We start from the raw sequence: 22,361 nt of genomic DNA on the forward strand, positions 1-22,361 counted from the left end.
TGGGCACATCAGAGAAATGCACTCAGAACCCAGGAAACCCTCCAACTGGGACACCCAGACCAAGACGGGCAAAGATCCCCAGTACCGGGCAGCAGTCAGCAAAAAGGGCTGGGAATCTAGTATCAACAAGCCAGGGGAGGGCACAGTCACTGCCTTTCCTCCCCCTGACTCCACCAGGCTCAGCACAGAGGGGATGCCCTTTGCATGTCAGCACCTGTGCAAGCAAGGCCAGCCTCCCAGGACAGGTGCAGAACTGGAGGCATAACAGATGGAAGTGAGCAAGAGTGGCTGGGAGCCACTTTTAGCAGACTGGGAAGATGGTCTCATACCCACCTGTGGCCCACTTATGCTGTGAGATTCCTGGTCCTGACCAGGTGTCCAGGGATGGGTTGGTGAGTGGACAGGGAGGTGGAACACTCATGTCCACAAAGATGTTACAATAGGGACAGTAGATGGTCTTGGGTGGGCAGTGGGAGGAGCAATGTGGGCACCAGGGCATTTGAAATGTCCTTTCATACATCCAGGCCACATATGCTGCCCTCAGGGTTCTGTTTGATGGAACCTGGCATGGGAAAAGTTTTGGGCAGTGACAAGATCCCCTTCTATCACTCTGCTGCTCAGGGCAGCCCCATAGCTGGAATGCAGGCATTATCTTCTTCTAGGATTATCTTCTATGTTGAAATATATATATTGTTAGAGAGGGACCTACCTTTGCTAGTGAAATTTATTTCTACATACTGTGCCTGGTCTTACAATGAAACCATGATATTAGTAGCAGGAAGAATTCTGGTAGCTCTTGTGCTATTTAGCTCCAACATAAGTGTAAAAAGTTTTGAGAACATTTGACTTTTAATTGATATTCTTCCCAGGGTAAACATAAACCCTTTCTAATCAGTTCCATAGAGATGTTGTCAAGAGTAAAATTATACAAGTTTGCTGTTGTCTGTGATAGACTGTTGGATGGATTATCTTCTATTTTGAAATACATATATTTACATTGCAATAAAGAAGCTCAAATGAAACAATGTAATCATGAAATTGAGGGCAGAATTCACAACTCTGGGTACTGGCCTCTAAATACTTCACCACTTTGAAGTTGGAAGAAAATATTATTAGTAGCATACTGACTTTTCCAGGTGAAACTGGCCTATACAAAAAAATTTGAATGTGTGATTTCACTTAAAATGTTTGTCCTGTCTCAGAGACCTGATAAAAAAAAAAAACAACCAATTCAATCAAATGCATAATCCTTCTCTTGGATTGCTTTACGAATAAGAGTGGACAGATTTTTTTTTAATAGAACAAGAATTTTATGCAAAATCTGAACTCTACTGTTCTTCATTGAGTGGGAGGAAAGGAGTGGAGGGAGTTTAGAAGGCTCTTTGAAGGAGAAGCCAAGTTATTAGAGCAAGCTCCAGGTTCTTTGAGACTCGTCTTCCTGTCTTTCACTGGGCACAGTCAGTACTTCCACAGCCTGTCCACCTGGGAGGAAGGCAAAGCATGGAGAGATGGGAGAGGGAGGAGACAGGCAACTGAGCATTTGAACATATGTGCTTGCTCTGAGTGCATGGGTGTATGTTTGTCAGATGGGGAATGGACTGATAACATTTGACTTTGAAAATGACTTTGAGCCCTGCTACACTAAAACTTGCTTCACCAGCTTGGAAGACAAATATGACTATTTGTAGTCTTCTAACCAATCCCTATGCCACCCCACAGGCAAGTTCATAGGAAGTCTTGTTTCTTTCAAGACTTCCCACTGGGTTTGCCCAAGAATTCTCTCCAGCTCTCTTTGCCTTTAGGAGCTTGGTGCTGGCAAAAGAGGGGAAGGAAGAAACCCACAGGGTCCTGCCTGAGGAGACCCCCTGCTTCCCCTCAGTCTTTCACACCAACCAGTGCAGGAAGCCCACACTTGGGGAAGACTGGGCTCCTTTTGTTTTCTGACTGCATATGCTGCTTCTCCTGGCCTCTCCAGGGGAGCTTGTAGGGAGGTGGAAGGAGCGACTTGGAGTGCTTTCCTGCCAGCTGACCCCACACTTGGTCATCTCAGCCCACCAGAGAACTTCCAACATGTGAATTTTCAAAAGGAAGTAATCAGGATTGCTTTTGAGCTCCCTGACTTCTGCAAATTTGCCAGCCCTGTCCCTCAGGTAGGGCAGTGGGGTGCAGGAGGGACACACACCTGGCTAAGAAAATCTCCATGTGGTAAACAATCATAGGTGTAACTCCTCTCCTGGGCTATGGAGAATTCTGTCTATGGTAGAAAGCTTCCACAAGACATAGTGGACCTATGATGTTTCACTGTTTTACTTCCCAGAGATTTTTGAGGCTTGAGGCAAGGGCTAGTAAGAGGCAAAGCAATTTACCTTGACCTTAGAGCACTGCCCCAAGTAGAAGAGCCATCTGGTAGAAGTAAAAATTAGTTTTAGAGCCTGTGTGCTTAGGTATGTGCAACTAACTCAGACTATGTAGAACTTTGCCTGTCAACTCTGCTTTTCTTTTTCCACTAAAATGTTATTTTAAAATATTCTCTTCTATACGAAAATTTCAAGAATAGTAAAATGATGTGCACCATAATCTGTATAATTTTCTATGTGTGTGTGATATGTTGCCGCAGTTTGGCTGGGCACAAAATCACAAGCCACTCATAGCCTTGTAGATCCAAACAGCAATTCTTTATTCCCGAATTCTCACTGGCACTCTGCATAAGCGTTCTGGGAAAATTCACACCTCCACTGGGCTCTGCATCCCAAAATACTCTCTGAATCCCCCGGAGAACTCAATGGGAATTCAAGGAGTGGGCGCCTGGAGGCAGCAGGATACGCCCTATTCCCAGCAAGATACACCTTAAACCTGGAACTGCCCTACACCTGGATTGCCCTAAACCCTCATCCACCCTAAACCCTGATCTGCCCTAAACCTGGATCTGCGCTGGTCCTTGAGCAGGGTCACCTTACTCAGCTGGTCCTTGAGCAGGGTTACCTTACTCAAACAGTCATGCAATGTCACTGCAAATGACCTGGGTCTAAGGCAAGCCCATTTCCACAATGGAGAGTCCTCCCTCTAAGCAACATGGGGTAGGCTGACAAGGAAATTGCCATGCATCATTCTTACGTAGCTATGGCTCTCAGCAATATGTCAGGCAAATATGAAGATTAGTATGACATCCATATATTATTAAGCTAAATTCATCAATTTTAATATTTTGCTACAAGTAGGAAATTCTCTAGTACCACCATAGTAATATCCCTTTGAGGAAATTTGGTATTGATATGAAACTATAATCAGTTGTATAATACTGATATTCAAAATTTCCTAAATCCATTTTAGCAGGATTTTTAAAATATACAGCATATGATCAAGGATCACATGCTACATGTTCTTGTCATGTTTCTTTAGATTCTTATAATCTATACTGGTTCTCTGACTTTTAGTTTTTATAGAGCACTGACATTATTAAAGAGTCCTGGAGGCTGTATCCTCCAGAAATTGCTCACTCTCACACTAATTTACCAACAATTTATACAAACAAAACAGACCTGAGTGGACACAAACCAGATAGCTAAAAACTGAATACCAAAAATTTTTAAAAGCAGCCAGAGAAAAATGATACATCACATGTAAATAATAATGGTTGGATTCCTGCCAGAAGCCATAGAGGTCAGAAGATAGTGAGAGGGATCTTTAAAGTGCTGAAAGAGACTTCTGGTTTCAGCTCCAACATGTGAAGAGCTTGGAAGTTGTGACTTCCAGCCTTATAACAGGAACAAATGGAAAACCAGCAACTTTTACATCCCCACCAGGGAACTGAGTAGGCAGGGCACACTGCCACCACGAATCCTGGAGAAAGAGGTGAATCCAGGGTCTTCGGACAGCTCTGTTCCCCTGAAGCAGAAGCAACAGGAGCCATCAACTGGTAGGAACACCTATTGGTAATTCTGATAAATTGCTGGTAAATCAGTGTGGGAGTGAGAAACTCCTGGGACAGAGCCCTGGAGAGCCCCGGCCCTCAGGCATCCTCCAGGAACCTTACTAGCTTCTCTTGCTGAAGAGCCAATGAAGATACCCTCATGGCTCAGGCAGGGGTTGGAGAAAGGTAACCATTGTGAAAAGAGCAACCATTCTCCAGAACAGAAACCTACTCTGCAAGGACAAGGATTCACCAGAGCCTTGTCCCTCTAGGGGGAAGGCGTTTCTCCTACTCCAGGCTCTTGTCTCATGCAAGGTGCTAGGGGTGGTGGAAAAGCAGGAAACAGCAGTGAAAGTCACACCCCAGCAATGCAGGCTCACTCAACACCATGATCTAATCACAGACCACAGAATCCTTCCTTCCTCTCTACTGTGCCACTAAACCAAAAAGCCTCCACACAACTCTATAGAGAATTACAGCTGAAAGAGTTGAAGACACAAATTCCTTCTGGGCAAGAAATGAACATAAAGACATGATAGGAATCTGAAAGTTTCTGGCCTCTTTGGCAACAGAAAACACTAAAGATTTTGTGCTAATCTGACCAAACTTCTAGTCAGATGAGCACCAAATGTCACCAAATAAATGGCCTATTTACCTCAGTTCCTATTATTCAGTACACTATGTCTAGCTTTCAATCAAACATAATTATAAGGCATACATACTAAAAGAGAAGAAGAAACAAAGTCTAAGGACATAAAGCAAGCATTAGAATGAGACCTCAGATGATGAGGCTGTGGGAATTCAGATAGGGAACTTGAAACAACTGTGATAGAGATGCTAAGGGTTATAGAGGTTATAGCTGAACAAGAATATTAAAGATAGATGATGTAAGCTGATGATGGAAATGATAAATAAGAAAAAAAAGAAAGACTGGAAATCAAAACCACTAAGATAAATGCTTAACACATTTGATGGGCTCACCAGTACCCTGCACATGACTGAGGAGAATATTAGTGCAGAGAGGTCAGAAGAAACTTCTCGGGCAAAATTGCAAAGAGAAAAGAAAAACTGAAACAGAAATTTTAAGAACAACAGGGCAATTACAAAAGATAAACATCCGCAATTGGAATATGAGGAGGAGAAGCAAAATAGAACAGAGTTGAGGAAAGACTTCGAGTAATAGTGATGGAAAACTTTTCTAAAGTAATAGATACAGGGAGTTCGGAGAACATCAAACAAGGCAAATACCCAAAATCTACACCTAGAATCTTTCAAATTGCTGAAAATCAAAGCCAAAGAGATGCAAAGAAATATATAATCTTATTCCTAGAGGAGCAAAGATAAGAATCTTAGTGGACTTCTCCTAAAATGTGCTAGAGAGAGAGTTGAGTAAAATTTTGAAATGTTGAAAGAAAAATCTACCAGCCTATAATCCTCTATCCAGTGTATCTTGGTTTGATATCTTGGCTTTTGTCCTCCAAAAGCTCATGTGGGAGACAATTTGCAGGAATGTCAAAGGTGGAACAGTTGGATTGTGAGAGTTGTAGACCAATCAGTAGATGAATCCACTGATATGAATTAACCCAGTGATATGTGAACATAGGTGGGTCAACTAGGGGCATGCCTTTGGGGTTTATATTTTGTACCTGGTGAAATGAAGAGCGCTCTCTCGCGCTCTCTCTCTCTCTCTCTCTCTCTCTCTCTCTCTCTCTCTCTCTCTCTCTCTCTCCCTCTCTCTCTTTCCTGGCTGTCATGTTCTGAGCTGCTTTCCTCTGCCACCTTCTGCCCTCATGTTCTGACTCAGCTTGAGCCCAGCACTATGAAGTCAGATGATCATGGACTGAACCTCTGAAAATGTGAGCAAAAATAAATTTTTCCTCCTCTAAATTGTTCCTTGTTGGGTATTTTAGTCACAAGTGATGCAAAAGCTGACTAAAACAGTGAAATGATTCTTCAAAAGTGAAGCAGAAATAGAGTTTCTTGAATAAACAAAAACAAAGGGAATTTGTCACCAGCAACCTGCTCTGAGCAAATGTTCAAACAAGTTCTTCAAGGAGAAGAAAAATGATGTAGGTCAGAAACCTGGATATATATATATATATATATATATATATATATATATATATATATATATATATGAAAAGGAGAGCACTGGAGAAGAAATGAAAGTGAAATGCCATCTTTTCTTTGTCTTATTCCTGATATAAAAGATAACCATGTGTTTGGAGTGGTAACAGTAACATATATTGGGTGATTATAGCAAAGAAAAAAGTGAAATTAATGAGACTATCATAGGGTACCTGCCCTACACATGAAAGGGTAGAGTATTATTTGAGGATGTTCTTATATTCTTATGATGTACATTGCAAACTCTAGGGCAACCACTAAACATCTGATAAAGGAGGATAGTTGATATTCTAAGAGAGGCAATAAAACGAAATCATATAAAATGCTCATATAACCAGTGAAATGGGAAAATGCATAAAGAACAAAGGCAAAATAGAGAAAGCAGTTATAAATACAACAAATACTACTCCAACTCTACCAATAATCACTTTCAATGTGACTAGTCTAAATATGCCAATTAAAAGAAAAAGTGTCAAACTGAATAAAGAAACAAGACTCCACCATATATTGTCTGTAAAAAAGCCACTTTTGATTATGAACACCCAGATACAATTAGAGATGCACTATGCCAACTAATCAATGGGAATCTGCAATAGTTATATTAATTTTACATAAAGTTCATTTCAGAAGATAGAAAATTATCAGCAATATAGAGGGACAAACTCCAAGAAGGCATAGCAATTCTAAATATGTAAGCATTTAACAGAAATCTAAATATGTGACACCAAAACTGATATAACTCAAGGAGAAACTGACAAAATTCACTACTATATAATTGGAAACTTCCAAACACTTCTGTCAGGGCTTGATAGATGAAGCAGGCAGAAATTCAATAAGGATATAGTTGACCAGAATGGCGCTGTCAATCAACCTGATCTTATTGGAATTCTAAAATACTCTATCCCAAAAGAATAGAGTACACATTCTACTCAAGTTTACATAAAATTCAGAAAGGCACACCATGTCCTGTGTGTCATAAAATAGTCATCAATAAATTTAAGGTATTAGAAATCAAATAAAATATATTCTTATATCACAATGAAATTAAGCTGAAAATCTCCAATAGAAAGAGAACTGAAAAATCCCCAAATATTTGGGAATTCAATAATACATTTGTAAATAACATATGAGTAAAAATAGTCTCAAGGGTAATTTTTGAATGTTTTGAAATGAACAAAAGAAATTACAATTTATCAAAATTACACAATTTATCCAATGAACTGTGTAAGCATTTAGTGCACTTAGGGGAATTTATAGCACTGAACACAGATGAGAGAAGAAGGAGCTAAACAGTAATCTAGCTTTTAGAAGCCAAAGCAAAAGAGCAATTTAAGCCTAAAGCAAGCAAAAAGAAAAAAAAAAAAGAAAAATCAATAAAATTAAAAACAATAGAAAAGTTACTACAAACCACTCTATGCCCTCAAATTTGATAATTCAGCTAAAATGATGGGTTCCTTGACAAACTAAACTACTCATACTCACACAGAGAGAAATAGACAATGTGCATAGGGTTGTTTCTATTAAGGAAAATAAATTAAAAGCTAATAACCTTCTAAAAGAGAAAACATCGGGTTTCGTTGGCTTTGGTGGTGAATTCTATGAAAAATTTGAAAAAAGAAATGACCTCAGTGGTGTACTATTTCTCCATCATCTCTTCCAGAATATACTGGTTCATCAATTTGAATAAGTGTGCCATACTAACAAAAGGTGTAATAATAAGGCCAGCTGGGTGTAGAGCATAGGAGAACTATGTCTTTATATCTATGCAATTTTTCTTTAAATAAAAAACTGTTCTATAAAAAAGTTTATTTTTTTAAACAAGAGCTGAAAGGAAAAATTGTCAAACCAGAATTCTATATCAAGCCAAAAAAACCAAACGACTACATAAACATGAATACATATAATGTGTGTATATATGTATATACTTTATATGTGTATATACTTTATATATTGAAATACATATATAAAATATTAAGAGAAAATGGAGACAATTTCTGATAAAGGAATGCTGGGAGAACCCATCACTAGCAGACCTGTACTCCAAGAAACACTAAATGAAGGTCTCTGGATTAAAGAAAAGTGGTACCAGTAGATGATCAGATCCTCAGAAAGATATGAGTGCCAGAAATGGTAACTATGTAAAATATGCAGGAGCATAGTTTCAAACCATCACTTTTTCTCTTAATTCATTTAAAAATATCCTACAGTTTAAAGAAAAATGACAGCATCGTATGGTGGGATTTATCAGGTATGGAAATGGAATTCTTGTCAGAACTGTAGCATATAATAGGAGGTTAAAATTAGTATGGACTAGGCAAGTGTGGTGGCATGTGTCTGCAATCCCAGAGACTCAGGCTGAGGCAGGAGTATCAAAGCCAGCTTCAGCAACTTAGCAAGGCCCTAAAAAATGTACTGAGACCCTGTCTCTAAAAATTAAAAAAAGGGAGGGGGCTGGGGATGTGGCTCAGTGATTAAGTGTCCCTGAGTACCCCCTTAGTGCCAAAAAAAATGATGGTCTTAGAAGTTTTTTACATTTTAAATAAAAACATTAACTCTTAAGTTGATGGTTAAAATTTAAGATTACAGAAAAGGAAGAACAGAAGAGCAAAGGTCAGATGGTAGAAACAGGAAACAAAGAGCAAAATATGAGGTCTAAATCCAAATATATCAGTAATACATTGGACAGAATGAATTAAACACCCAGTTAAAAGGCAGAGATTATCAGAATGGGTCAAAAAAATCAAGACAATCATTTCTACAAGAGATGTGCTTAAAATCTAAAGATATAGATAGATTGAAAGTTAAAAAGTCAGGAAAATAATAATGCAAAAATGGAGAATAAAAAGTTGGAACTGCTGTATTAATATCAGATAAAATAAACTGCAAAAGTATTACCATAAATAGAAATCCTGAAGAAAGATATGACAATAATTAATACTCCTGCACTTAGTAACAGAGCTTCAAAATATATAAAGCAAAAATCAACAGAATGAAAGGGAGAAACAGTTACCAACCATTGTGGGAGATTTTGATACCTGTCTCTTAGTAAATACATTAAATGGGCAAATAGAAGGTTGGAGGAACAGTATCAACTACCTCAGCCTAACTGACTTTATAGAATACAACACCCAACAACTACAGAACTCCTGTTCCCTTTAAGGGCACTTCATACTTTCATTGAAACAGATCACATTCTGGGCCATAAAACAATATTCTTACCAACAAATGGGATGGATTCAAACTCAGAATCTTCTTCTCAGCAAAGGGAATGATTAGTAATGTGAAGAGAGAGCTCACAGAGTGGCAGAACATCTTTATTACACGCACATCAGATAGAGCACTAACTTCCAGGATATATAAAGATCTCAAAAATCTTAACACCCCAAAACCAAGTAACCCAATCAATAAATGGACTAAGGAACTGAGCAGACAATTCTCAGAAGATGTAAGTTCATGAACAAATATGTGAAAAAAATGTTCAACATCTCTAGCAATTCAAGAAATACAAATCAAAACTACTCTCAGATTCCATCTCACTTCAGTCAGAATGGCAATTATCAAGAAGACAAGCAAAAATAAAAGTTGGTGAGGATGTGGGGGAAAAGACACACTCATAGATTGCTGGTAGAACTGCAAATTGATGTAACCAGCATGGAAAGCAGTATGGAGGTTCCTAAGAAACCTTGGGATGAAACCATCATTTGACCCAGTTATCCCACTTCTCAGTCTATTTTCAATGGACTTAAAATCAGCATACTACAGTGATGCAGCCACATCAATGCTCTAAAGTAGCTCAACTCACAAGAGTTTTACTGTGGAATGAACCTAGGTGTCCTTCAACAGAGGAACAGATAAAGAAAATGTGGTCAATATGCACAATGGAATATTACTCAGTTTTAAAGAAGAACGAAGTGATGGTATCTGCCAGTAAATGAGTGGAAGTGAAGAATATCACAGTAAGCAAAATAGGCCAATTCCAAAATCCATAGTTTAAATGTTTTCTCTGATATTTTGACACTGATTCACAATAAGGAGCGTGGCTATGGAAGAATAAAGTTACTCTGTATTAGGCAGAGGAGAGGTAAAGGAGGGGAGCCAGGTATGGGGTAAGAAGAAGAGTAGACATTATTACCCCAGGTGCATGTGTGACCACATGACTGATGTGACTCTACATCACGTACAACCAGAAACATGAGAAGCTATACTCCATTTGTGTATGATGTGTCAAAGTGCCTTCAACTGCCATGTATAACTAATTAGAACAAATAAAAGAAAAAGAAAAAAAGAATGGTGGCAGCCAGGGGTGGAGGAGGAGGAATGGGAATTCTTACTTACATGGTGGCAGAGCTTCTGTTTGAAGTGACAAAACTGTTCTGGAAACAGAAGGTTGTACAATATTGTGAGTTTAATTAATGCCTCTGAGTTGGCCACTTAACATGGCTAAAAGGGCAAATTTTATGGTACAAGCCTTTTACAACAATAAACACTTTATTATAATAGAGTTTTAAAATTTTTCTTTTCAGAAAATTAAAGAATAGGATGCCAGCAGCTGCAGCCAGCATGGCGGCTGAGCGCAAGACCAACTTCATGAAAGAACCTGATGCGCATGAAGTTCATGCAAAGGGGACTGGACTTGGAAACCAAGAAACAACTAGAGGAAGAAGAAAAGAAGATCATCAGTGAAGAGCACGGGAACTTGGATTTGCCAGAGCTTAAAGAGAAAGAGAGTGTCATAACAGAGGAGCAGAGCTTCTTTAGTGTGAAGATCTGTGTGGAGGAATGTCATTCAGAGGATTTAATCCTGAAGTTGAGAAATTGATGCTTCAGAGGAATGTTACGAATAAAGCCGAAGATGAAGATGAAGATGAGATAGTAGAGCTTGATGTGTCAGGTGAGGAAATGGCTAGAAGATATGAGACCTTGGGGGGGACAACTGGAAAAAAGTTTGCCAAGAAAAGAGACCATGCCAATTATGAAGAAGATGAAATTGGAGACATAGAACCAGTTAAAGCAAAGAAGATGTTCTTAAAGCCCCAAGATTAAAAATGATGCCTTAAAATATGTCTCGGGGTGGCCATGAGAACAGCAGACTTCGCAGCCCATCCCAGTGGCATCTTTTAGCTATTAATAGTTGATATTTATTTGTAAAGAGATGTAATTTTAGAAACAGACTGTGTTTGGAACAGGTATGTAATGGATGTTATACATCCTTTTCCGAATCAGGTTCGTCAAAAGCAGAAGTTGAGCCTACATCTTACAGATGTACATAGGCACTGCGTTCTTTTTATATAGCTCTCCAGTCACTGACCTTGAATGGACTTTTGTAGATTAATGCCAGTGTTTAAATTGCCTTTAAGATTATGCTTTACTTTAAAATATTAGTCATATAATCATGTCCAACTGATTCATACACTAATTTTGGAGTCAAATGTCATAGGAATTTATTATATGTACATTCATCAAGAGCAAACATGCCTCTCCAACCTGAAGTATTTGCATGCTACCAGGTCTTTCACTTTATGGTATTGTTTTTTTGTTAAAGGCATTTAATTTTTTTAAAATGGTATGTTAATAAACATCTGTTTCCAAACACAGAAAAGAATAGGATGGCATTTCAGTAGTTTTTCTGGAAAACCCCCTTGGCCACCAAGGTGTGTGGTGTTAAACTTGTGAGTGGTTTCACCATATTCAGGAATGGGTGCTGCCAAAGAAAGGAAACAAAAAGTGCATAATTTAGAAGCAAAACATGTTCTTTCAACTAAGGCCTGAAGACTACTTATGAATACAATTGACTTAAACAACCCAAATTTTAATACCTGCCCAAACCTCTCATAGTCACAACCATAACTTTCATAAGCTGTTTTGAAAACAGTTGTTTTTAATTGTTCTAAATTCTAAAAATCGACAGTTAAACAGCCCATTAATACACTCACACCAGCATCGAATGGACCTGATATTTGATAATATACCACAACAAACTATCATGAAATTAAACTTTTACTCCTGGCAGATGAAACCCTAAAATGTAGCAGCTGCTTATTAGTAGTGATCAATGAACAGTGAAATGAAAACTTTCTGTTGGTTATTCAAAAAGAGTCAATATTTCCCCCAAATTGCATCATTTCCAAATTTACCTCTAGTAATTCCCCGGCTGAACCTCTCGTCCACATCCACTTCAAGACATTTATTCAAGAAGTCCAGGAATGCCGGGGAAATTTTTTCTGGGTTCGAAAGTCCTGGCGCTCCATTGGTGGCAATGAGGTGTAAGGCCTAAAAATAGAACAACGTCTGTGACATACTTTTTATTGGGGGGGGTGTGGAATATTGAGGATTGAACCCAGGGTGGCTTTACCAGTGAGCTACATCCCTAACCCTTCTTTTTAATTTTTGAGATAGGGTCTCACCAAATTCTTGAGGCTGGCCTTAAACTTGTGTTCCTCCCTCTTTAGCCTCTGGGATCACAGGTGTGCAACCATTGGGTATAGCATTTATGACATTTTTAAGGTAACTCAACAAGTGATAATGTAACTTATCAAGTTTATGGAACTATTGTGTGTGTGTATGTGTGTGTGTGTGTGTGTGTGTGGTGTTAGAGCCAAACCCAAGGCCTTGTGCATACTGGCAAAGCACTCTACCACTGAACAACATCTCTAGCTACTCTGAATTCTGCAAAGACAATCACTATAAATACTACAGTGAGTAAAATGAGGTTATCATTATCTCTTCCTGCTTGAATTTTGTATCCTCCCTCTTCCCTTCCTTTATTGTTTCCCCTCCTCCTCCTACTCCTTCTTCGACTTCCCTCCTTTCCTCCCTCGCTCCTTTCTTTGCCCCCCACTTTCTTTGTAGGGGGTGGTGCAGGAATTGAACCCAGGAATATGCTAGGCAAATAAGTGCTCTACCACTGAGCTATACACTAGTCCTCTTTTCATTTATTTGGAGACAGGGTATCTCTAGGTTGCCCAGGCAGGCTCCAACTTGAAATCCCCCTGCCTGAGCCTCTCCAGAAGCTGAGATTACAGGCATGTGCCCCCAGGTCTGGAAGCTTCATCTTTTCTAGGTTGAAGTATAAATACAATACATTTGCTTAAAGAAAACAAAATCAACCTGGGGTGCATAAAAGAATAAAGAAAAATGATGACAATCCTTCTACCTATTAAACCTTCACAAGCTTTTTAAAAGTCACATTTCAAAACAATCTGGATCTACTGAAACTCTTTTCCTTCAAAAGCTATATGCCAGCTACATCATTCCTAAGAATTGACCATAAAATGATTCTAATGGCTAACTTCAATCGTGCCTTAATATGGGTGTTTTCATAATTTAACCAATCCCCTTTAGAAAATCTTTGTATTCTTTAATTTTTGATTATTACCTTTAAATTTCTAGAAGTGAAATTATTTCTAATTAATGGATTTTTTAGTATAAATTTTAGGTTTAAAAGTGAGCAGACAATAGGGACCCTCACTGAGTCACCTGTGACACAAAAAGAACACTTAAGGGATCTTGCTGACCTTCTCCAAAACTGAAAAGACAACTAGATAGCCTTGCAAATGCTTTTTCCAAATGCATACTGGGTCTTAAAATGTGGATCCTGAAATGTTCCCATGTTGGCCCCTCATTTTCTTATTGATATCTTGCATTACAGTGCAGTATACTTACTACAATGATACCTATTGTGGACACATATCTATATATTAATACACTTTTGTTGTTTTTTAGCGGTGCTGGGGCTTGAACCATGGGGACTCATGCATGCCAGGCAAGCATGCTACCACAAATGAACAAATATAAACGTACTTCTATTAATCCAAAGCTGACACTGACATTACAGTTCACTCTTTGTATTGGGTTATATAATTCTATGGGATTTAAAAAATGAATATTGTCCTGTGTATCTACCATTATAACATCATACTGAATAAATTCACTGCCCTAAAAATCTACTACTCATCCTCTTCACACCCCTGAATCCCTGCAATCAATGATTTTTTAAAACTCCTCATACTTGAGATGTCCTAAACTTACATGCTAGGCAGTGCCCTAGCATGGATGAACACTTCTAGCCCACACGCTACACTTGCAATTGGAGAGCATCTAGCCCCTTTAGATGGAAGGGCACCACTAAGTACTATGCTCTTAAAGATCTTTCAGAGAATAATATGCCCACGCCATAGGCATGTAGTCAATTATCCATGTTATTTCCCTATCATAAATAAATAGATAAAATTCTTCCATGCCTTTTGGTGTTATGATACCTCAGTTTTTATCCATGAATACTATTCTACTGTATGGATGTAGCACATACATTGGATTTCCTTTGTTTATTTTGTGGTGCTGGGGATGGAACCAGGGCCTCAGCAGGCTAGGCAGGTGCTCTACCACTGAGCTCCACACAGTCCTCACATTCACTTTTTGAAACACATCTTGTTCCAGATTTGGCAAAATATGAATAAAGATGCTATAAACATTTTGCACAGGTTTTTGTGAGGACAGGTTTCAATGCATGGGATAAATACCTGGAAACACATTGCTGGGTTATATGTTAAGGTCATGTTTCATTTTTTGGGAAACTGAAAAAACCCTCTTCTGGAGTGGAGCCTCCCACTAGCAAAACAGGAGCATTCCTGTTGCTCCATCTCTCATTTTTCACTTTTTTATTCTTTCTTTCCTTAGTGATTAGGTAAGACTCCATCTTATTATTGAATGTTTGCATCTTTCAATGATCACATTCGACCATCACATGACACACCATGTCACACAGGACAAGAATTTTAGGGTTGTTGTTCTTGGCCCGGATGCTCTTATTGTCATTTTATGTATGCATATCTCCTGCCTCCACTGTTATTTTTATTTAACTGGTTTTATCTTTTAAAGATACTTTTATAACAGACAGACATTTATTTATTCAGGTAGGTAGAGGTACTTTTGACTTTACTGTATTTGAGGAAGCTGTTATTTAGCTTTTGGGAGATAGATTTCTGGGTTGGTTTTTTCTATTAGAACTTCATTACACATCATGAAAACCCTTGAAAATGTCTCACAGCTCACTGATGCTATTGCATTTAAAAACTATTTTCATTTCCATCATTATGTTTCACTGTGGTAGTTTCCACTACAGTAATCTATCATTTTTTTTAATGGGTGAAAAAATTGTAATTTAGTGAAACTCAACTCAAAAAATATAAGATGCTGTAGTGTACAATATATTACACAAAGCACCCTTGGGTGCACGTTCAAGTCAAGTAAGAACTCCATATCCCTTTCCCTAGCCCTCCCACCCTGGTACCTTAAGTATTTGTTTCATATACAATCATGCACACTTAATTTGAAAAAGGAAGCCCCAGTATATTTTAATGTATTAATTAGCACCAAACAAGAGTACAGTTCCATTTTTTTTAATAAACAAACAAACTAAAAACCCAATCAATAAACCAACTGGAGAGCTAATGGACTCAGTCAATACTGCTGACATAGATATTATTCATTCATGTAAATACACAGCCTATTCTACCCTAAACAACGCTATGGCTGGTTCTCAGTCTTTGTTCATGTTGGCAATTGTCCCCATGTTGCAGTGATGGAGCCAGTCTGTTTCTGAAACAAAATTGTCATTTAGGAACTTCCTACACAAAGCTCATCTGTCTTTTTTTGTTGGAAACAAGTCGAAAATTGGTGTGGAAAACTTCGATCTTTCAAGGATTACCACTGGCCAAAGATAATGAAGCTGTTTTAAGGCAAGCTCTCCACAGTCTGTTAATGCTTTGTCCAATACAACCCTCAGGTTTTCCAAAGAAGGAACTGTTGTTGTTTCAGCTACTATTAATGGTGGGATTGCAGTCAAGTTCTCATGAACTGTAGAGTCACTGGAAGAATGAGGTATGTCAACTTCAGGGTCGTTGTTATTAACTATATTATTTGTCGTAACATCCCGTTAAGACATTACTGGGTGGTGAAGAATTATTAATGTTAAGTGCTCTGAAGACTCCCAATCATCAAAATCATCCTCTTTCTCTTCACTTTCCTGAATAAATTTCAGAAATGAAGATTCAAATCCCATAGGTTTGTAAGCCTTCAAATCAAATGACCTGGGCTGTGAATGTTTCCTAAAACTCTCTTTTGGGACATGGGTTGAATTTTTTACAGTGTTTTCTTGCCCTGAACTGTGATGCCTAGTTTCTTCATCTTTGATCCTTGCTAAAGGCAGCTGGAAACTTGGGAAATAAGTCCCACTTTCAGTCCCACTGGGATTAGATATGGAATTTTCTATTTTACAGGGAGGAGACTGAACTATATTACATTGTTCCAGAGAAGTGGTTTCTGAACTATGGTTACATTTCAAAGTTCCTCTGTAGAGCAGAGTGTCTGTATCAAATGCTGGGTTGCTTTCTGCACACCCTTTCTGACCACTATCCCTTTCAGATGGTTGAGGAGAATCAGTATTCTGGAGGGGTGCCTTACTGTCACACAGGGAATGGCTGTGCTTCATGTGCTCTGATTCACAGCTTATATTTTCTTCTTTCTTTATACAGAGCTCTGCTTCAGAAGGAGGCTCCTCCTTTATTTTGGTACCGTACTTAACACAAACAACAAGGTTTTCCATCTGTTGCTCTAAATAGGCACTGCTCATCTGATGAGTACGTTTGTAATGCCTCACTATGCTGCTCTCCAATTTTACTACAGATAAACATCCCTGAACCATGCAGGGGTACTGTGTGTGCTCAGACTGTTCTACACACATATGGAGGGCTTCAGCTCTTGTTTTAAAACTAATTGGAGCTTTCTTTTCTTTGATTAAACCACATTTTTTAGATTTAGCATTAAATGACCTCCTGGTAGTCTGATATTCGTGCCCCTGTGTGTGAGCTGTTTGACATACCTTTTCACTTCTTAGTAGCTTTTCATTTGCTACTTTTTGGCTTCTGAATAGATCATCATAATAGTCCTTATGTCTGTAATATACATGTTGTAATTACTTCAATGGGTGAAAATCTGGCCACAGCCATTAAGATCACAATGAATTTCATAATCTGAATGTATTTCTCCTTCAATATTATGCTGTTCCATCAAGTGGTGTTTCAATTTGCTGAATGTATAAAACACAGCAGGGCATTGAGGCTGGTTACAGGAAAACCTTGCTACAGGTTCAGTTTCAGAAAGTACTTTAGGCTCTTCAATATGGTCTAGGTTATGAGAGTCACTACAGTGCTTAGCAAGAGCTTTGGAACATAGGCAACGTTTGTTACATTCCTTATATTTGCAAGCAAATATCTTTTTACATTTTACAAGTTCCCTTTTGGTTCTTGCTTTTTCTTTTTCTAAACATAATTGTTCTTTGTTGTACTGATGTACAGTTCTGTAATGGCGAATTAAGCCTTTTAGATTAGTGAATGAAGAACTGCAAGTTTTATGGATACAATGGAATGGTTTATGGTATTTATTCAAAATATAGCACAGGTTTCCTTTAGCAACAGTTCGCCTGCTACCTCTCCCCTCTCTTCCTTCTCCTTCTTCTCTATGGCTGCCTATTGGTGATGAGATATCAGATGTTTTACTTTCTGTTTCTTCACAAGATGACTCCAAATCTGTTTCTGAAATGCATTCATCCTTTTTAGAATGACAACATGGCTTCTCAGAGTTGCTGCTGGGATCACCTCCAAGTTCTGTAGAACAATCACCTTTCAACCTATCTACTGAGCATGGGCCTTCATGATCGTATTTTTCATTGTCTAAAAGTTTGTGAGTTGCTCTATCACTGCCAATTTGATGTTTATTTTTATAATGAATCCTAAGGTGTGTTTTTCTTGAAAATGACCTTTGGCAAATATGACATTGGAATGGGGAATACGGATGTTGAAACATTGTTAGCTGAAGGACTTTTTCTTTTGAATAATTATGCTTTCTAAGATAATGCATTAACAAAGCTTCTCTGGTCACAAATTCATATTTGCATCCTTGAAGCTCACAGGAAAAAGGCTTAGCCGCCAACTGTGCAAGGTACTGACTTGGCACATTTTCATCTTGATTCTGAAAATTAAAGTCTGAGATAGTAGATGAAACCGATTGAAGAGACTTAGCACCACTGGATGGGTACCCCTGCAATGACCCTGAGAAAGATCCATGTGCTATTGAGTTTTTTCAAGCTTAAATGTTTCAAACGTAACAGAAGTTCCAACATAGTATCTTCTGTACATGGCCTTTTAGAAGTACAAATGGAAGCTTCTGAGGAATAACCTTGAGGCTCTCGCTTACATTTAATATGAATATTGTGATCTAGACCATCTGGGGAGTCACTGTTTATATCTGAACTAGGTTTAGGATCTACATCAAACTTTGTCTGATTATGTTCATTACCCAAACAGGGAAAGAGATCTGTCTTTATCTTTTTGGGTTTGAAATGGTATGGACGTACCTTCCGCAGGTCCTTCTGCATCCCTCTTGCATTTTTGTATGTGGAACTGCAGCCATCAAAACCACAGGTAAACTTAGTCCCATCAAAACAAAACGTCATACTGGAACATTTTTCTTTCAAATTGAAGGCACAAATACCTTCTCATGAGATAATAATATGTCCTGCATGGTTTCAGAGTGATCCAGTGTGTCAATTAACTCTTCATTTAATGAAGCTGAAGCACTGTGACTTAAATGATCACTAGAATTACTGTCACTGTTTTCTTTCAGATTTTCTGCAGTTTCGGTATCTATCTGAGAACTAGCTGTTCCTGCACAGAAAAGAAGATCTTCAGGTAAATGTGATCTATCAGTTTGGTCGAGTAGATGGTGCTGAGCAACACAATCTTGTTTTTCACCTGCTACAGACTCCTCAAGTTTCACTGATTTCTTTATGCCTCCATTTGAACGTTCAACATTATGCATTGAGAGGTGATTCTGGTATTCAATTTTGGAATAATAGAACTTTTTGCAGCCAAGAACGTTGCAAGTGTAAGATGCATCCCTAAAATGTTGTGCTTCATGATGGTAAAGCTGTCCTAAGTCACTGAAAACAATATTACAGCCATTTAATTCACATTTATAACGAAGATCATCATGTTTTTGTTTATGATTAAGTAGTTCATTCACGGATCCAAACCTAGCATAACAGTCTATAGACACACACATATAAGGTTAGGGACCACAATGCACTTGTTCATGTTCTCGCAGGTGAAAAGCAGACATGAAATGCCGTCGACAATAAGTACTCTTCTATTTTTCATATCCAAGTAGTGCTTGGCATTTTCATAATTATTTTGGTGTTCAGCTTTAAGATGCACACTTAAGTATTTAAATTGTTTAAACACACGGGAACAGTCTGTCCCGGGACATGGGTACAAGTCTCTGTCTTGCAGGTGGCAATCTTCTAATTTGCTGAATGTGACATATTCATGAGATTCTCCTTTGGCTTGTTCATTCAATGACTGATTTTGCTCCAGGGTTACAGAGGGGCTCTTGGGACAAATACTCTTTTGAGAGCCTTTTAAAAGTAATTTCTTTCTAGAGCATTCCCTTCTGCTTGGTGGCATTGTAACATGTTCCATTACATGAGGAACAAATATTTCTTTTCTCTTGAACTTTCTAATACAAACTGGACAGGTGTAAATTCCATCTTCTATATGCATTTTAGAATGATGAAGAATCCTGGCCTCTATACATTCCCGCTTATATAACAAACAGAAAAACTTATACTGAAGCCACGTCTGGTATCTTTCAGAAGAGCCAATGGGTTTTTTTTGTCTCTTTTCTCCTTATGCTGATCTGTCAAATCTCTTCTTCTAAATTGTTTATCTTCTTTACCTTCATCATAGTCACTGAGAAATGACTCTAAAACATCTGTGTCATTAATTGACATTTCATAGCCACTTAAATCATCACCAGAATCTGAGGCTTCTTGTCCTAGGAGTTGGTGGCAGTGTCGTTTTAAAGTTTTCCAGTCCCAAAATTCAGGATCAAAAGGCCAGAGGGCTTTTAAAGCTAATAACAACTCACATCGAAGAGAATTTGGAACGCCAGAGATGCATTTTCTTCATCAAATTTTGATCTGGTTGCAAATATAGTTCTTCCAACATATTAAATCCATCCAAACTGGGTTCAAGTAAGAATTCTGTAAGCTGACAGGCTCGTCTAACTTCTAAATCCTCTGGTAAAAGACAGGAAATTGTTTTACAAACTGATGCCTTCATCTCCTCATCCTCACTTGACCTGAGTTGAAGAGCTCTGACATATAATAAAATTGACATCCCAAGACCAGCATCTTGTGCTTCAGTCTGTATAATTCTAATCAAGCAAAACAAATGCTGCTGTGTTTTAGCTATGACACCAAATTGGTGATAGCACTCCAAAAAAGTATCTTCTTTTAATTAAGAAGGGTTAATTCTTCTTTGCAGTTTACTCCAGAAGAGAGTCAGCTCCCATGAACAAGACACACTTGCGTTTGGAGCTGCTGGGTAAGATAAGTCATACAAAGAACAAATGCTGTGTTGTCTTGACCCTCAGATTCCAGATTACATATGATGTCTAGTACTTCCTTGCAGTTGACCTTTGCAATCTCCTTAATAGCATCTTCATTAGGGAGCATGGAACATAAACATGTGATATAAGCTTGCTGAAAAGATGACACATGTGAAATCTCTTTAGATTCTGCACATAGATTTGATAAAGCAGTAGCCTGGGGAATGCAGTTAGATTTCAACAAATGTTTTATTCTCATTTGTAGAAAGGAAGGTCCTTATTGTGCAATCAATTTATTGACAAGGATTCCAAAGCCAGTGGTGCTCTTTCCTCTAAACCAGGCATTTCTCAAAGTGTGTTCCACTGACCAAAAGACCTGAGAGGTAGTCCTTCTTCTGTTTCTACTGGCTGTTGAGACAGAATTTTAAGAAGAATTAGGTTTTTCCACACCCCTTCTTGGGTAACATGAACCAATATTTGTAGGTTATTATTTCCAAATTCCAACAATGTATTATGTGACTCCTGTAGAGACTGAAGGAATGGTACCCAGACTTCACAAGGCAGTTCACTTTCAGACACTGAAAGCAGTAATTCAAAACAACTCCAACCAAAAACATAAACAAAAACAAAAAAAAAGTACTAATCTGCCGAGCACTAAGAGGACATCTTCACATTCAGTAGTCAAAAATGGACGTGCACTGGCAAAACTTTGGATGGCAAGTCGATACACCTCCAGAAGATACACACTATGTTCTGATGCATTCTTGTTGCTTGCATATTGCAATAAAGTCTGGCAGAAGCTCCGGGGCAGTAGTTCAAAGATGAGACCTCAGACACCTCCTGCTCCCTCAGCTCTGTCTCCAGTTGCCACAAACACGATCGGAGGCCCGGAGCTCCCGGCGCCGGAGATGCAGGGCGATGACCACGAGCCATGGACTCTGTTTCGGCTCCTTCTCCGGCTCCGGCTACCGCTGGAGCCTCAGCCTCTGCCCTGACGGCCTCTTCCCCCGGCCAGTAATCTCTCATTAATCCAGTCTCAAATATTATAGTTTCCATAGAGTGTTAGCTTTGTGTCACCAAAATACCTGACAAGAAAACCTTGGAGGAGCAGGTATCTTGGCTCACAGTTTCAGAGGTTTAGTCCATGGTGCGCTGACTCCACTGCCTGGGGCTCAGGGTGAAGCAGACCATCCTGGCGGAAGGGCATGGGGGAGGAGAGCTGGGCTCAAAGTGACCGGGAAGCATCGAAGCAGAGGAGGGGAAAAGGGGTACAGGGCCCAAAACCCTTTGAGGGCAGCCTCCAGTGTCCCATCTGCTGCAGCCACCCTCCTACAGTGACCACCTCGCCCATTCAAACGAGGAGAGAGTGATTAGGTTATGATGGTCACAATCCTATCATTTCACTTACAAATATTCCTGCATTAACACAGGAGCTTTTCAGGGACACTTCACACCCAAACCACAACACATAACTAAGCTTAATTTGGGTCTTTTAAAAATAGGCCTTCCATATGCCTAACTTTTTAAAGCCTGAAACATAATTATAAAAATTATTTTCATGACCTTGTGTGCTAATTCTTTTATCTGTGTCAGGTATGGGTTGATTTCACCTGAATATTTTCTCCTCATTATGAACTACATTAATTATTCTACCCCTTTGTCTTTCTGTTAAAGCTTTGACTGGAGGTCTGGGGGCCTGTTGGCTCCTGGCCACTTCTGGATTCCTATAAATATTCTCTGGCTTTTTTTCCCCACACAGATCAAGGCTTCTTTTATTTGAATGACTGGTCTATGTAAGTAAGAAGGCCACACAGGAGGTAGAGCTTCATTTCTGGGCCACTTCATCTTTGGACAGTCTTGATGATCTCCTCCTCCTTTC

At 38.8% G+C, this 22,361-nt stretch overlaps 2 pseudogenes; one reads left to right on the top strand and one right to left on the bottom strand.

Moving 5' to 3' along the window:
- Positions 1–10,597: 10,597 nt before the first annotated feature.
- LOC144376381 (M-phase phosphoprotein 6 pseudogene) lies at positions 10,598–11,335 on the top strand (annotated as a pseudogene).
- A 4,084-nt stretch (positions 11,336–15,419) lies between these two features.
- LOC144376387 (zinc finger protein Rlf-like) lies at positions 15,420–21,805 on the bottom strand (annotated as a pseudogene).
- Between the last annotated feature and the right edge of the window lie 556 nt (positions 21,806–22,361).

Source organism: Ictidomys tridecemlineatus, chromosome 3 (assembly GCF_052094955.1).
Source record: "Ictidomys tridecemlineatus isolate mIctTri1 chromosome 3, mIctTri1.hap1, whole genome shotgun sequence".
Lineage (NCBI taxonomy): Eukaryota > Metazoa > Chordata > Mammalia > Rodentia > Sciuridae > Ictidomys > Ictidomys tridecemlineatus.